This window comes from Pyrus communis, chromosome 11 (genome assembly GCF_963583255.1).
Source record: "Pyrus communis chromosome 11, drPyrComm1.1, whole genome shotgun sequence".
In the NCBI taxonomy this organism is placed as follows: domain Eukaryota; kingdom Viridiplantae; phylum Streptophyta; class Magnoliopsida; order Rosales; family Rosaceae; genus Pyrus; species Pyrus communis.
In genome coordinates, this window is record NC_084813.1 from 7,994,141 (window position 1) to 8,009,580 (window position 15,440).

Here is a 15,440-nt window from a genome sequence, read left to right on the forward strand (position 1 = left end):
ACTACCATAACGAACATACATGATGATTTTTTTAGTGCATCGATATTTTTACACTAAGGGGAGGGGGAGTTCGGCTAAACCACACAATGGGCAACCTAATTTGGTATCGAATTCGCCATCCATGAGATTCAAACCTAAGACCTCTCACTTCCAATGAAAAGAAATAGTAGCGATTTAGACCTCAAATGGGCTTGGCATCCATCAACTCCATTCATCCCCAAGCCCAGGACTTTCCTCATTGTTGGATTCGGGTTGTGACCTAATCAAGTTTTAACACCCGGTCCTAAACTTTGAAGTCCGGGAAACGCAGAAGGAATTCATTAGCGTCATCCCACGTAGTATCCTCGATGGAATTCTTTTCCACTAAATTAGTTGTACGTCGAGTGACAGGTTTGTTCTTGGGTTTGAAGAGTTATCTACTCAAAATATGTTCAGGTTACCAGACGACCTCTCCATCTGATTGAAGAGCCGGTAATTGAGAAGATGAGTGAACGTGATTTCCTACTTTATTTTAATGCAAGAATACATGCAAAGTGATGCGGAAGGCAGACCTTGAAGAAAACAATTTGAAGACCACTATAATGCATTGGAATAATATGGCTGTGTATTTTAATGACATAGGAACTTGTTAAGTTATTTTTAGAGAGTTTCTTAGGAAGTTGTAGTATATTTATGTTCCTTTATCTTGAGTTCCTTTAAATATTGATGTATCAAAAGCCTTTGGGGCAAGACTTGAATGAATTAAAATATTATTTGCTTTGTGCATTTGAAGTGAGTTGTTTCTCCTTCTAAAATCAAGCATTTGGCTTGGTCGTGTGAGTGAATCCACGATTAGCAACGTGAGTAAGCTTTGTTACCCCTGGTTGAGCAAATCCCAGGTTATCTATTCCACTCTCCTTGATATCCTTGGTTCTATCCTGCATCAAATGCCATCAGAGTGGGTTTTTGGATTTTTATCTAAAATCCTGGTGGTAGGGTTACGCACATCATCTGTGTTCGTCCTCAAAACCAATTCCGTTCCCGTGACTTTTATCTAGAGAGTCATACATCACTGGAAATCTATGGAAGTCTAGTTTCCAACGCAACAACCCGTGCATCAAACCGAATTTTGTGTGTGTAGATATCGGCAAAACACCACAGAGCATCAGTGCTGTCGTGAAAACAAAATCAGTTCTCTTGCGGGTCAGTTTTCGATTTGGTTAAGCATTTCTCGACCTTCATGCCATATATCATTTGAAAGCCCTTCCAATCTAGTTTCTAAATTCTCAAGCGATTCCTCAATCCGTTATTTTTACAAAACAATATCTTCAATTTACTAAAGCATGTTGCTGCCTCCAGTAAATGAGGTTGGATGGATTCTAGAAACGACTGTCTTTGATTTTTCAGGTGATGATTTTCTATATCTCAATCTTCCTCCAAATTTTGATCATTGTCCAGATGGTTATGTGAGATTTTTTGTGCATGTAATGAAAGGGGAACATACAGAAAGCAGTGATGTAGTCGATAACTTTGCCGAATGGGATTCCACCCCGGTTTATGAACAGTATGAAGGCGATGAAGATGTGGTTGAAGAGTTCCATGGACAACTATATAATGGAGTACAAGCTCTTAATATCCGTAGCATTCATGATCCTTTTTGGGACAGTTTTGTTGCTCAAGATACGAGAGGAGAGCTCTTTAATAGAAGAATTTTTCAACATGATTTGAATTCTCTTGGCTCTTTTGAAATAGTGATTTGGAAGCACTATTCCAAGGTGATTATTTTCAAGAAGAAAAGATTAATTTGTGCATGGTCTATAGGAACTTGGAAAATTTTGGTGATAAATTGGGTCTTGTGGAACATCTTGTTTGGACATCCAAAAGATCGAGGAAAAAAAAAAGAAAAAAAGAGGTCAATTGAAACTCGACGACGAGTTTTTTTTCAAGAAAAAGAGAATGATGCGGGAGGCAGACCTTGAAGAAAACAATTTGAAGACCACTATAATGCATTGGAATAATATGGCTGTGTATTTTAATGACATAGGAACTTGTTAAGTTATTTTTAGAGAGTTTCTTAGGAAGTTGTAGTATATTTATGTTCCTTTAACTTGAGTTCCTTTAAATATTGATGTATCAAAAGCCTTTGGGGCAAGACTTGAATGAATTAAAATATTATTTGCTTTGTGCATTTGAAGTGGGCTGTTTCTCCTTCTAAAATCAAGCATTTGGCTTGGTCGTGTGAGTGAATCCATGATTAGCAACGTGAGCAAGCTCCGTTGCCCCTGGTTGAGCAAATCCCAGGTTATCTATTCCACTATCCTCGATACCCTTGGTTCTGTCCTGCATCACAAAGTGGGGTGAATCGAGCAAATGGAGGCAAATCCAGCTTGTAAGCCACCTTTTAAATGCGGTCCAAAATCTTATAGAGAAAAATGTAGTGGAAAGACATCTTATGACAATGGTTCGTCTTCATGGTGGACTTCCTGTAATGCTGGTGGCACATATAGACAAAGTCTTCGACTTGAAATTCGTGCTTAGTGCGATTGTTGTTCACATAATTCCTCATCTATCATAGTAGTTGTTGGAAGACTATGAATAAATTCAGAAGGACGTGTGTACCTTTTATGTGGAAGCTTGAATCTCGACACGCTCCTACAAACACAAACAACTGCTCTAACCCTCCGTTCACGTCTAGTACCTCGCAAGTCGTCGGGTTGACTACAGTATGTCGAGTTGCCCCTTGGTTTTCGCCTCCCAAGATCTAGGGCATAAAGTGATAGCCCTAAAGACCTAACTAGAATATTTGAATTATGGAAAAGCTTGTGTTTCTTGTGTTCTTCTTTTCCCCAAAGCATCCTTATATAGTGGTTGGGAAGAGCGTAAAATGACTGGAATGTCCATGAAAATCCCAAGTATATTCTAATATGAATATCTCTTGATTTTCATCTAATTATCGCATAGATAATTAGGAGGTTAATATCCTCATGTAGGTGGAATATCCTTTGATATTTATTTATCCCATAAGATAAAATCCTACATCTCCCACTCACCCACATAGGATGTGGCATAGTTTCAATCAACACACTTAGTTCACATCTATTCTAGTCTATCCTTTCATACATGAAATGGGACGCATGACCTCGCGAGAAAGAACGTACATAACTAGGAGCACTACCATTAAGCTATCACTAAACTAACAACAGTGCATCACTTGGACTATTTGTCACACACCAGAATTGACATTCTTTATCCCTCGTTATGGAATAAAAAACAATGTCATGTCTCACAAGTATTATATATCCATGTCTTATGTTTGATAACAAATATCAAAAGATGCTACCTAGCTAATGAATCACATGACATGGTATTATCTTCGAACTGTCTTCCTTAAGCTCTCACGTCAGTCTAATTTGGTTTAACTACTTGCCTAGACACTTCTCTTGGGACAATAGCTAACTTGACCATCTTAGATAAACGTGCTAAAGTAGCGATCACTCTTTCTGACATAGACTTTAGTTCAAATGGCATAAAGGTGGAATCGTATAGATTCCTTATGGCTCACATAGTGATTAAAGCAGAGATCAATTTATCACTCCCACTAGCAGCCGGTTATAACACATACAGTTTAATTTGTATGCTATAATGTATCCTCATTTCAATGAATGTGTCACATGTCCATTAGACATATGATTGTTGTTTTCCTTCTTCATGCTAGAATATGTTTAGTATAATGTCACAAGTAAGGGTGTCGAATCCACAGGGACTAATTGGACCTATATAATCACTTGTTTTGCAAGAACTCTTTACTAGAGAAATAAAACTAATCAATGTAGGCAGATTTGTTGTTGTAACTTGAAAGCATAAGGAAATGAAGTAAACACAAAATGAATGAATCAACAGCTAATAAAATGAGATAGTACCAATGGAGATGAAGCTAGGGATTCGATTTTACCATTGCTAACCCAAGGCCATGCTTGTTGAATCAGATTATACTCATCCATCTACCTATTTCTTGAGTTTGTTTCACTTAGATATGATCAACCATATGATGTGTGGATTTGATCAAATGTCTCTAATCATGAGCCTAATTGTGATGTGCAACTTTGGTTCCTAATCAAGAATATATAGTGCACAAGAAACTTTCACAAAACCAAAGGGAACACTCGGCAGGATGTTTGCAAAACATTCCCTTCATTCATTCATATATCCACCAAGATTATGCATGATGTGTGCTTTAATCTTGGCTAAACAACCTGTGGTTAATTCAAATGATGATCAAGCATTAAAATCAACACACTAAGTCACAATTAAAACGGAGAATGAAACAAGAAATAGATAGATTAAATGAGAATTCTGAATTAACTACATGGCAATCTTGCAAGGCTACATCGAATCCCTAGAGAGAGATTAGTTACACTTCATGTTTACAAAAGGTTTGACATAAAAATATATAACATGAGTGAACATAGGATTAAGAAGAAAGAACCCTTGAAGCAAAACTGATGTCGAAATCCCTTAAGAGTTGCCTTCGGTGTGGGTGCTCCAAGTGTGTTGTAAATGAAGGTGGAGCGGCTAAGGTTGAATGGTTTCTGCGAATGGGAGAGTGTATGGAATGGAATGAAGCCAAGAATAGATTGTATAGAAATGGAAGGGGATTTGCGGCAAAGGGGAAGATTGGATGTGTTTATGGTGTCTTGTGTATGAAAATGAGATGAGATTTTTGTGTATGAATGCATGGGTTTTTATAGGGGGAATGGGAGAATATGTGGGTGATTGTTTAAGAGTGAATGTGGTTGTTATGATTGAGAGTGCATGTGGATGAAATAATGATGGAAAAAGAGCTAGGTTGTTGGTGTGTGAATGCATGTGTTGAATTGGTGGTGCAATGATGAAAGAGTAAGTGCATGTGTGTGTGAATGGTGGTGCAATGATGAAAGAATAAGTGCATGTGTGTGTGAATGGTGGTAGCTAGGGTGAATTATGATGAATGCATGTGGAATAAAGATGGAGAAGGTGGTGTAATGATGAAGGAGTAAGTGCATGTGTGTGTGAATGGTGGTGCAATGATGAAAGAGTAAGTGCATGTGTGTGTGAATGGTGTTTCTTGATGGTTTTGGGGTTGTGATGCATGTGAATGCATGTGGCTAAGGGTTGTTGATTGGGCTAGAGGTTTTGCATGGCTCAAAGGATTGTTTGATTGGGCTAGGCCCTTTGTTTTATGTCCAAAGTGCATACAAGGCTTTCAAATTCGTCCAACACTTTGGCTCCAAGCATATGCTATCCATTCCAAGCCCAATTTTGCTCCAAAATGCTCCAAAATGCATCTTTTTGCTTCCTTAGTCATATGAACCTAAAAACACATGAAAATGGCTTAAACTACTAAAACAATTATGAATTAACAACATAGATGCACGAAAACAAGCTAAGTAAGTCGCCTAAATATGCTCCTATCAAATTCCCCCACACTTAGCTTTTGCTAGTCCTCGAGCAAAACAAAATAATAACAAATAAACAAAACGACATTAAACAAGTAAAACACAACCTAAACCTTCCAACAACCGTCTTAGGGATTTCCAATGCACATGACAAGTTAAAAATCATTATTCTCACAGATTTTAGTCATCTTTACACTTAAGTACATTCTTAATCATAGTCACCACATACTAGTTCACAATTAAGCAATTAAAACACATTTCAAATGTAGTAACATGCTTTAGAGAATTTACTCAATTCCTTACTAGAATGCACTCTATTTTCACACAAATTTTCTGACTACACACCCTACACTAGTTATATGTGAGAGATTGATGTAAACATGAAAGACTAGTATCTCACATATGTTATAACAAAGAAAGCATTTTCTGGATTTACGATAATGACATGAATATGATCTCATGAATGGAATGCTACTACTTAGAATGAGAACCAGTGATTCCATAAGCTCATATCAAATCCAAACTCCACATTATTGAACACATAACGATCAAGATAGAAGTCAAAGGGGTGTAACGGGGCTAGGGTACTGGTTAACAATGAAAGGTGAAGGATAAACAAACATTCTTAAAGCAATAGTGAGCAAAGTATTGAATTAGGCACTTAGAATTCCCTTTAGAGCGCGGAAAACAACTTTTATACTAATAGGGGAAATTCAAACAACTCTTATTTTTCTTTTCTTTTTCATTTTTTTTTTTTCAATTTTTTTTTCTTTTTTTTTTTTTTTTTTTTTAGCCGTGCCTATGGCACAACAACTCTCATCAATAATCCTTCCCCCACACTTATTTTCTGCAACATATTAATCAAAAAGGAATTCATTTTCCGTCATGCTTACTATGCTTTAAGAACAAAGGCATGGATGGTCCTATTCTAGGCTAGGTAAGGATAACATGGGTTAACAAAGAACATAGGTTAAACAAGGCTCAAAGGGGTTAAAACTTACAACAAATACGAAATATGGGAAGTAAGGCTATTTGGCTATGGTGGCAACTACACAACTTTATCTTGATATATGTTATGCAATTCAATGTCATGCTTTGAATGAAATGGATATAAGTTCTAGCATTTAGTTCTATCATGATACAATTGCATTCTAAGTAGCAACCAAGCAAGGAATAATGAGATCATGCAACAACTTTAGAAAACAAAGAATCACAGAAAATAACTCTCCAAAGAAGGTAATGGCTCGAGTCTCACAGGGTTGTAGCGTTTGTTTGAGTTCCTTCCTTCAAGTATGTCACAAATTTTTTTTTTTTTTTTTTATGATTGCATGTGAAGTCATACATTATAACCATAACCAAGCATATACCAAGAGTAAATCAAACTTTCATCCATGTTTATAACTCTCTTTAACAGTCATGCAATATCATTGTGTTGGAAGGTACCCTAAGACACAAACACACAAAAACGACTTAAAACACTCTTTTTAGGCTTTTCAAAACATGTTTTTTTTTTTTTTTTTTAAATTTTTATGTGATTTTCGAAGTTATAAAAACAAAACATTCTAAAACACAACTTAAAAACATTTAAAACAGCAAGGAACAACACTTGAAGTTATGGGTGATAAAATTCAACGAATTTGCATCAACAAACTTAGTTACCCCCCCACACTTAAATCAAACATTGTCCTCAATGTTTTAAGCATAGATTCACACAAAACATAAGTAAACACACAAACAGCACTAAACATACTAAACATGGCAGAATGTAACTAACAAAGAGAAGAGTTTAGGGACGCAAATCTGGTTATAGAGTGTAAATTCCATCTTCTCCTTGGTAATTGCATTGAGGCATTGATCTTTGTGATTCCACAGGCTTACTCTTGAACTGGGCTAGAGGATTCTTTTGGTCTCCTCCAACTCGTTGATTTTCCTTTGTGCTACTCTTGAACTGGGCAGCAGGAATCTTTTGGTCTCCCCCGAAGGTCTGAGCTTCCTCCTTTTATCTGTTTCTTTGTTCAATCTCTCCAATTCGTATTGAAGAGGGTTAGAGGATAGCTCAGCATTGCTTGTCTCTACATGCTTCAATGCCCTACTTTCACTTGCCTTACTTACTCCCCTTTGCAGAAGTGGTCCCTTCTCTGGAAGTGTATCAACCGTTGAAGATGACTACTCGAGAGCAACGCTAGGTAAGCAATCAAGAATAGATTCCAGGCAATTGGCCCCAGAACAGAAGACTGACTCCAAGTGCCAGCTGATTGCTTCTTTTACTTTGCCATGCGAATAAGAACAAGGACAAAGAAACAGACAAGGAAAGAGCATGATATGAGATACCTTTGCTTTTGACCTTGATGATATGAGATACCTTTGCTTTTGACGAAGCGGTGAATGACTCAGCACACTTCAATCCGCCGTTTCCTCCTGGGTCATCTGTACTCCAGGCATCTGGTATCATCTTTGGGGAAGAAGAAAGAATTGAGTATTTCGAAAGGCTTTGCTGGGAGTGCGCCCTCAGAGGCGAGGGAGAGTTGGGCATTTTCTTTAGGTTTTCCTTGCCATAAAAGACGAAGGTCGACATATATAGAGATAATATCAAGTGGTGGTACTGTTCTTTTACCATTGTCGACAAACGTTTTGATCCCGCAAATCCGGCTTTTTGAAATAGCAGGCGCCTCTTCGATTTCTGAACGACGCCCCTTCGATTTCTGAGCAAACGCCCCTTTGCTTTCTGAACGACACGTAGTAGTGCGGATGCGGCTCCTTTTGACAAAGCTGCACGCGTCTTCTGAAAAGCAGAGAAAGCGTCGCCGGACTTTGCACTTGTCGGCTAAAGATGTGTAGTTGCGATGATGGCCTCCACGTGTTTTCAGCTTTGTCAGAAATCTTTTGACAAAGTTGAACGCGTTTTCTGAAAAGCCGAGGGAGCGTCGCCTAACTTACGCCGGAAAATCCGGCTCTTTGAATCGGTGGACGCGTCGCCTTGGCTTTTATAGAGCTATCGATCACCGCCAACATACACACTCTGAAGATCTCCCATTCTTTGAAAATCGTCTCCGACCCTTTGAAAATTTACTCCCTCCACCCCTTCTCTTTGAACACTTTTGAAAAAAATGGCAAACTCATCGAACCTTAGCTTAGATTTGAGTCTCAGCAGCGATCCGGTTGCGCCCCGTCAAGGTAATGTATGGCGCCCTTCTTTTTTATCTTCTAACGGTCTTCTTACAGGTGAAGACTCCGTGATGCAGGACGCCACAACAGCTACAATAGTAGCTAGGAACCTCCTTACTCCAAAAGATAGTAGGCTGCTGTCAGGACGGTCTGATGAGTTGGCCATTCAAGAGTCCCTCGCACTTAGTGTTCAGTGTGCGAGCTCTGTGTCCAACATGGGCCAACGCCTGCTTGCCCACTCCCGTCAGGTGGAATCATTGATGGCAGAGGTGGAAAGTCTTAAGCAAGAGATACAGCAGCTTAAGTACGAGAATAGAAGTTTGCATGTGCTTGCAAATAACTATTCGTCGGGCATGAAGAGGAAGCTTGATGAGCTGCAAGAATCTGAGGGTCGAATTCACAGTGACCGTCAAAGGCTTGCGGCTTATCTCCAGAGGCACCTTTTTCCTGGGTCATCCAGCGTTTGGCCTAGTATTGAGGCATGGAATGCTCTAGCTCCGATGCCTCCCGCTTCGATGCCTCCCGCTTCGACGCCTTCTGCTCCGACGCCTCGTAGTGGGGCTTCACGTAAACATCCTTTGTGAAGGCTCCATCTTTCTGCCATGTTTATTTTTATTCTATTTTTTTTTTAATCAAATCAAACGGCATGGAATTGATCTTTGAATGGAGAGTGATACTTGAAATGATCCGGTAATGGTTTAAATTCTAGAGTGGATGCCTGAATCATTAACAACATATTAGTATAAAAGAAAATTGAAATTCGGGGAGGCGGCTTACCTTTGTGCTCCGACATGAACTTAAAAACACCCCTTCGAAAGTTATGACATGTCCCGTGTCATAAAACCCTTTTTCATAGCAAACCAAATAGTTTGTCTACAAACATAGCCCTCATATACATTCGTATTAGTAAGCAAAAACACACTTAACCAAAACTAACACAACTAACACAAAAAAAAAAAAAAAAAAAACACAAACCTTCCATCCCACACCCAAACCTAACCAAAGCATTGTCCTCGATGCTTAAAATTGTATGTAATGCAAGTAGGCAAAGAATATGGAATGGTGACAATATAAACACAAAATGAGGAAAGAACACAAACCACACTAGGTTGCCTCCTAGTAAGCGCTTTATTTAATGTCTAGGCAAGACATGGTAGCTTGTTCACGGTGTTGTAAACTCAAGAAAATCTACAACTTGATAAACTTGTTCTTCCTCCACTTTCTCCAAATATGGTTTCAATCACTGCCCATTGACTTTAAAAGAGGTGCCATTCTTCATGTTCTCTATCTCCACAGCTCCGTGGGGAAATGTTTGCAGCACCTTAAATGGTCCCACCCACCTAGACTTCAATTTACCTGGAAAAAGTCTCAAACGTGAGTTATACAACAGTACTTTCATACCTTGGTGAAACTCCTTCCGTAGGATGGCCTTGTCATGATAGAGCTTAGTCCGTTCCTTGTAGATTTTGGCATTCTCATATGCTTCATTTCTGAGTTCTTCCAACTCATTAAGTTGGAGCTTCCTTGCTATTTCAGCATCCTTGTAATCAAAGTTGAACTTCTTGATGGCCCAATATGCACGGTGTTCAAGCTCCATTGGCAAATGACAAGCTTTCCCAAACACAAGGTGATAAGGACTCATGCCAATGGGGGTCTTATATGCTGTTCTATATGCCCATAGTGCATCATTCAACCTCAGTGACCAATCCTTCCTTGTAGGGCTTACGGTCTTCATCAAAATGTTCTTGATCTCCCTATTGCTAATCTCCACTTGTCCTGAGGTTTGAGGATGGTACGGGGTTGCCACTTTGTGGTTGATGTTGTACTTCTTCATCAAGGATTCAAAGGGTTTGTTGCAGAAATGGCTGCCACCATCACTAATAATAGCTCTTGGGGTTCCAAACCTACAAAAAATCACATCTTTAAGAAAATTCAAAACAACCTTATGATCATTAGTTATTGTAGCAATGGCTTCAACCCATTTGGATACATAATCTACTGCCACTAATATGTATAAGTAACCAAAAGAGGATGGAAATGGTCCCATGAAATCGATTCCCCAAACATCAAAGAGCTCCACCACCAAAATGTTGTTCAATGGCATCTCATTTCTTCGGCTAATGTTCCCCATTTTCTGGCACCTATCACACTTAGAACAAAAATCAAAAGCATCTTTGAATAAAGTAGGCCAAAAGAAACCAGATTGTAAAACCTTTAGAGATGTCTTTTTGGCACCAAAATGTCCTCCACATGCCAATGTATGGCTGAACGTTAGAATGCTTTGTTGCTCACTCTCTGGGACACACCTCCTAATGATTTGGTCAGGGCAATATTTAAACAAATATGGTTCGTCCCAAACGTAGTGCTTTACCATGGCAAGGAACTTCTTTCTTTCCTGAAAAGAAAGGTCATTTCTAATTATACCACAAACAAGATAATTAACAAAATCAGCATACCATGGTTCTTTTTCTTGAATAACAAGGAGTTGTTCATCAGGAAATGATTCATTTAGAGGCAAAAGTTGTCCAACTCCATGATTTTCATTGAGCCGTGACAAATGGTCAGCCACAACATTATCACTTCCCTTCTTATCTCGAATTTCCAAGTCAAACACTTGTAGTAAGAGTATCCATCTAATTAAGCGTGGCTTAGCATCCTTTTTTGTCATCAAGTACCTAAGGGCTGCATGATCAGAAAACACAATAACTTTAGATCCAACAAGATATGACCGAAACTTCTCTAAGTCAAAAACAATAGCAAGCAACTCCTTTTCAGTTGTGGAATAGTTAAGTTGAGCATCATTTAGAGTCCGGCTTGCATAGTAGATCACGTGTGGGAGCTTGTTCACCCTTTGCCCTAAAACTGCACCAATAGCATAGTCAGAGGCATCACACATTAATTCAAAAGGTAAAGACCAATCTGGTGCCATAATAATAGGGGTTGAGGTTAATTCATGTTTCAAAGTATTGAATGCATCCATACAAGCTTTATCAAAATGAAATACAACATCTTTAGCTAATAGATTGCATAATGGACGAGTGATCATTGAAAAGTTCTTAATGAAACGACGATAAAAACCCGCATGTCCCAAAAAACTTCTTACTCCCTTCACGGTTGTGGGAGCTGCCATATTGGTGATGATGTCAATTTTGGCTTTGTCCACCTCCATTCCTTGGCTAGAGATTACATGCCCCAACACAATTCCTTGTTTCACCATAAATTGGCACTTTTCCCAATTGAGAACCAAATTTGTTTCCTGACATCTTTGAAGTACTAAAGAGAGATGGTTAAGACATTCATCAAAAGAGGAACCAAACACTGAAAAGTCATCCATAAATACCTCAATGAATCTTTCTACCATGTCAGAAAAGATTGCCAACATGCATCTTTGGAATGTTGCTGGAGCATTGCAAAGTCCAAAAGGCATTCTCCTATATGCAAATGTGCCAAACGGGCAAGTAAATGTAGTTTTCTCTTGATCCTCCGGAGCAATTGCAATTTGATTGTAACCTGAGTAACCATCAAGAAAACAATAGTGTGAGTAACCTGCCAATCTCTCAAGCATTTGATCTATGAAAGGCATAGGAAAGTAATCTTTTCTAGTGCTAGAATTCAACTTCCTGTAATCGGTGCAAACACGCCAACTAGCCGTGGGCTTTGTGGGCACAAGCTCTTTGTTTTCATTCTTCATCACCGTGATTCCCACCTTCTTAGGTACCACCTGAATAGCACTCACCCATTTGCTATCAGAAATGGGATATATGATCCCCACATCTAACAACTTCAACACTTCATTCCTCACAACTTCCTTCATGTGTGGATTGAGCCTCCTTTGTGGTTCACGGGTTGACTTTGCTCCTTCTTCCAAAAGAATCCTATGCATGCACATGGTAGGGCTTATTCCCTTGATATCTGCAATAGACCAACCAATAACTGATTTGAACTTTTTTAACACCCTAATTAGTTTATCTTCTTCATTTGGGGTGAGGTCAGAAGTTATGATAACTGGAAGAGTTTCAAATTCAGCTAGATATGCATACTTTAGATGTGGTGGAAGTGGTTTAAGTTCAAGTTTTGGTGCCTTAACAGTGGAAGGGGTTAAATGTGACCTCGATGGTTCTAAAGGCTCTAAAAGAGGTAAAATATTCAAAGGATACGGTGCCAATGCTTCCAAGGCAGCTACCTCTTCCATGAGTGCATCTTCTTCATCAAACTCATCTTGAGATTGACTCAAAACAGTTTGTAATGGTTCATTAGATTGTGCCTGCAAGAACTTAGAGAAAACAAGCGAATCAAGCACATCAATGGCATAACAATCAAGAGATGAAGAAGGATGTGAAAGAGACTCAAACACTTTGAATTGAACGGTCTCTCCTAGCACTGTCATAGTGAGGAGTCCATTTTGCACATCAATGATGGTCTTCGCCGTGGCCATAAACGGTCTCCCAAGCAAAATAGGCAATTCTCGGTCATGTATAGGAGCTTCTTCCATGTCCAACACTACAAAATCCGCAGGCAAGATTAGTTTATCAATTTGAACTAGAATATCCTCTACTATACCTCTTGGATATTTCACGGATCTGTCCGCAAGTTGTAATGAGATGGTGGTGGCTTTCAATTCCCCCAAACCTAGTTGAAGGTATACGGAATAAGGCATTAAGTTGATGCTAGCACCTAAGTCAAGCATCGCCTTCTCTACCTTCTTGTCTCCTATGGTGATGTTGATAGAAAAACTTCCTGGATCCTTGAGCTTTGGTGGAAGTTTTCTTTGCAACACGGCACTTACATTCTCGGACACCACTACCTTCTCATGTGGTCCATACTTCCTTTTGTAGTTGTTTAACTCTTTGAAGAACTTCCCATAAGCTGGCATGTTCCTAATGACATCAAGCAAAGGTAAGTTAACATTTACCTTACTTAGAATATCAAAAATCTCCTTAAATGACTTATCCTGCTTGCTCTTGGCAAGTCTTCCAGGGAATGGTATTGGTGGAGTGTAAGGTTTCTCGGCCTTGTGAAGATTTGGTGCTTCAAACGAGGGAGTAGCATGGCTTGGTTCCTCATTTGGTTTCTCATTTTCTCCTTGAGTAACCCCTATATTCACATGATTAGATTCATTAGTAACTTCATTGCCAACTCTATTATTGATAACCTTACCACTTTTAAGTGTAGTGATTGCTTTGGCTTGCTCTTGGTTCCTTTGGAGTATCACGGGTTGGCTTGGAAACTTTCCAACCTCTCTTTGGCTCAAGGCATCTGCAATCTGCCCCAATTGTGTCTCCATTTTGGTTAGAGCCGCCGAATGTTGTTGGAGAGTGCTATTGGTGGTTTGTTGGAATTGCAAGGTATTTTGGGCTAACAATTTAACCGTAGCTTCAAGTGTAGGTTTTGGTTGGAAGTTTTGGAATTGATTGTTGTTCTTCCACGAAAGATTGGGATGATCTCTCCAACTTGGGTTATATGTATTGGAATACACATCATTCCTTGGCCTTTGATTGTAAGAATTCATGAGGTTCACTTGCTTTTGGACATACTCGGGGTAAGCCTCCCTAGATGGACATTGATGAGTAAGGTGGCTTGGTATGTTGCAAATGGCACACACTTCACTTGCTTTTGGCACCATGTTGAGCACGGATTCAAGCTTCTTTTCTAGGTTAGCTACCTGCAAAGAAAGATCATGATTAGAGCTTGTTTCATATACTCCAACTCTCTTACCCCTTACATCTTTGTGTTGAGCATTAGATCCCAACATCTCATAAATGTTATATGACTCTTGAGCATTCTTTTTCTTCAAAGCTCCACCTGCTGCATTATCAACAGTTGATTGACATGTTTGGGTTAGTCCATCATAGAAAATTTGCATTTGTAAGTGAAGAGGTAACCCATGGTGTAGACATTGCAACAAAAGGCCTTTAAAGCGCTCCCAACACTCATTGAAAGGTTCTCCATCATCTTGTTTGAAGTTGAAGATTTGTCCCCTTAATGTGGCTGTCTTTTGAGTGGAAAAGAACTTTTCCAAAAACTTCTTAGCCACGGCATCCCATGTGGTGAGTGAACCAGGTACTAGAGTCATTAACCAACCCTTGGCCCTATCTTTCAAGGTGTAAGGGAACACTCTCATCCTCAGATTTGCTTCACTTACTCCCTGTAAAGGTAAACCACTCACAACATTGTAAAATTCTTTAATATGAGCTAAAGGATCTTCATTAGGTAAGCCATAAAAAGAAGGAAACATATAGAAATGTGAAGATTTAAGATCATAGTTTCTAGCTTCTGTGGGCAGCAAGATGCATGAAGGTGAATTTGGTATGATTGGTTGAGCAAAATCCTCCAAAGCTCGAAGATCATCTTGGTTGCCCGCCATCTCTTCTTCTCTTTCCCAATTAAAGTGCTCAGATCCTTCACTTGTTGGACTAGACGGTTTCCCTTCCTCTTCTTCACGGACAATGGAGGAACTTGTTGGCACAAAGCTTTCCAAAGTGTTGCCCTTTAACCGTTCAATTCTTTGGCCTAATTCAGCAAGTCTATTTGACATATACTACCTGAAACAAGATAAAACAAGTTTGAATAAAAATCAGAAATCTACTTAAAATGAAAAGAACAAGTTTTAATATCAAAACAAGCAATTATAAGGGACTGAAATTAGTCCCCTGCAACGGCGCCATTTTGATTGTTGTTTTCCTTCTTCATGCTAGAATATGTTTAGTATAATGGCACAAGTAAGGGTGTCGAATCCACAGGGACTAATTGGACCTATATAATCACTTGTTTTGCAAGAACTCTTTACTAGAGAAATAAAACTAATCAATGTAGGCAGATTTGTTGTTGTAACTTGAAAGCATAAGGAAATGAAGTAAACAC

General features: G+C 39.0%; 1 non-coding gene across 1 annotated transcript; it reads left to right on the forward strand.

Moving 5' to 3' along the window:
- Positions 1-14,458: 14,458 nt before the first annotated feature.
- Positions 14,459-14,569, forward strand: LOC137709597 (small nucleolar RNA R71). Its single transcript, XR_011064889.1, has one exon. It is a non-coding gene; the product is annotated as a small nucleolar RNA R71 (small nucleolar RNA).
- Positions 14,570-15,440: the final 871 nt, after the last annotated feature.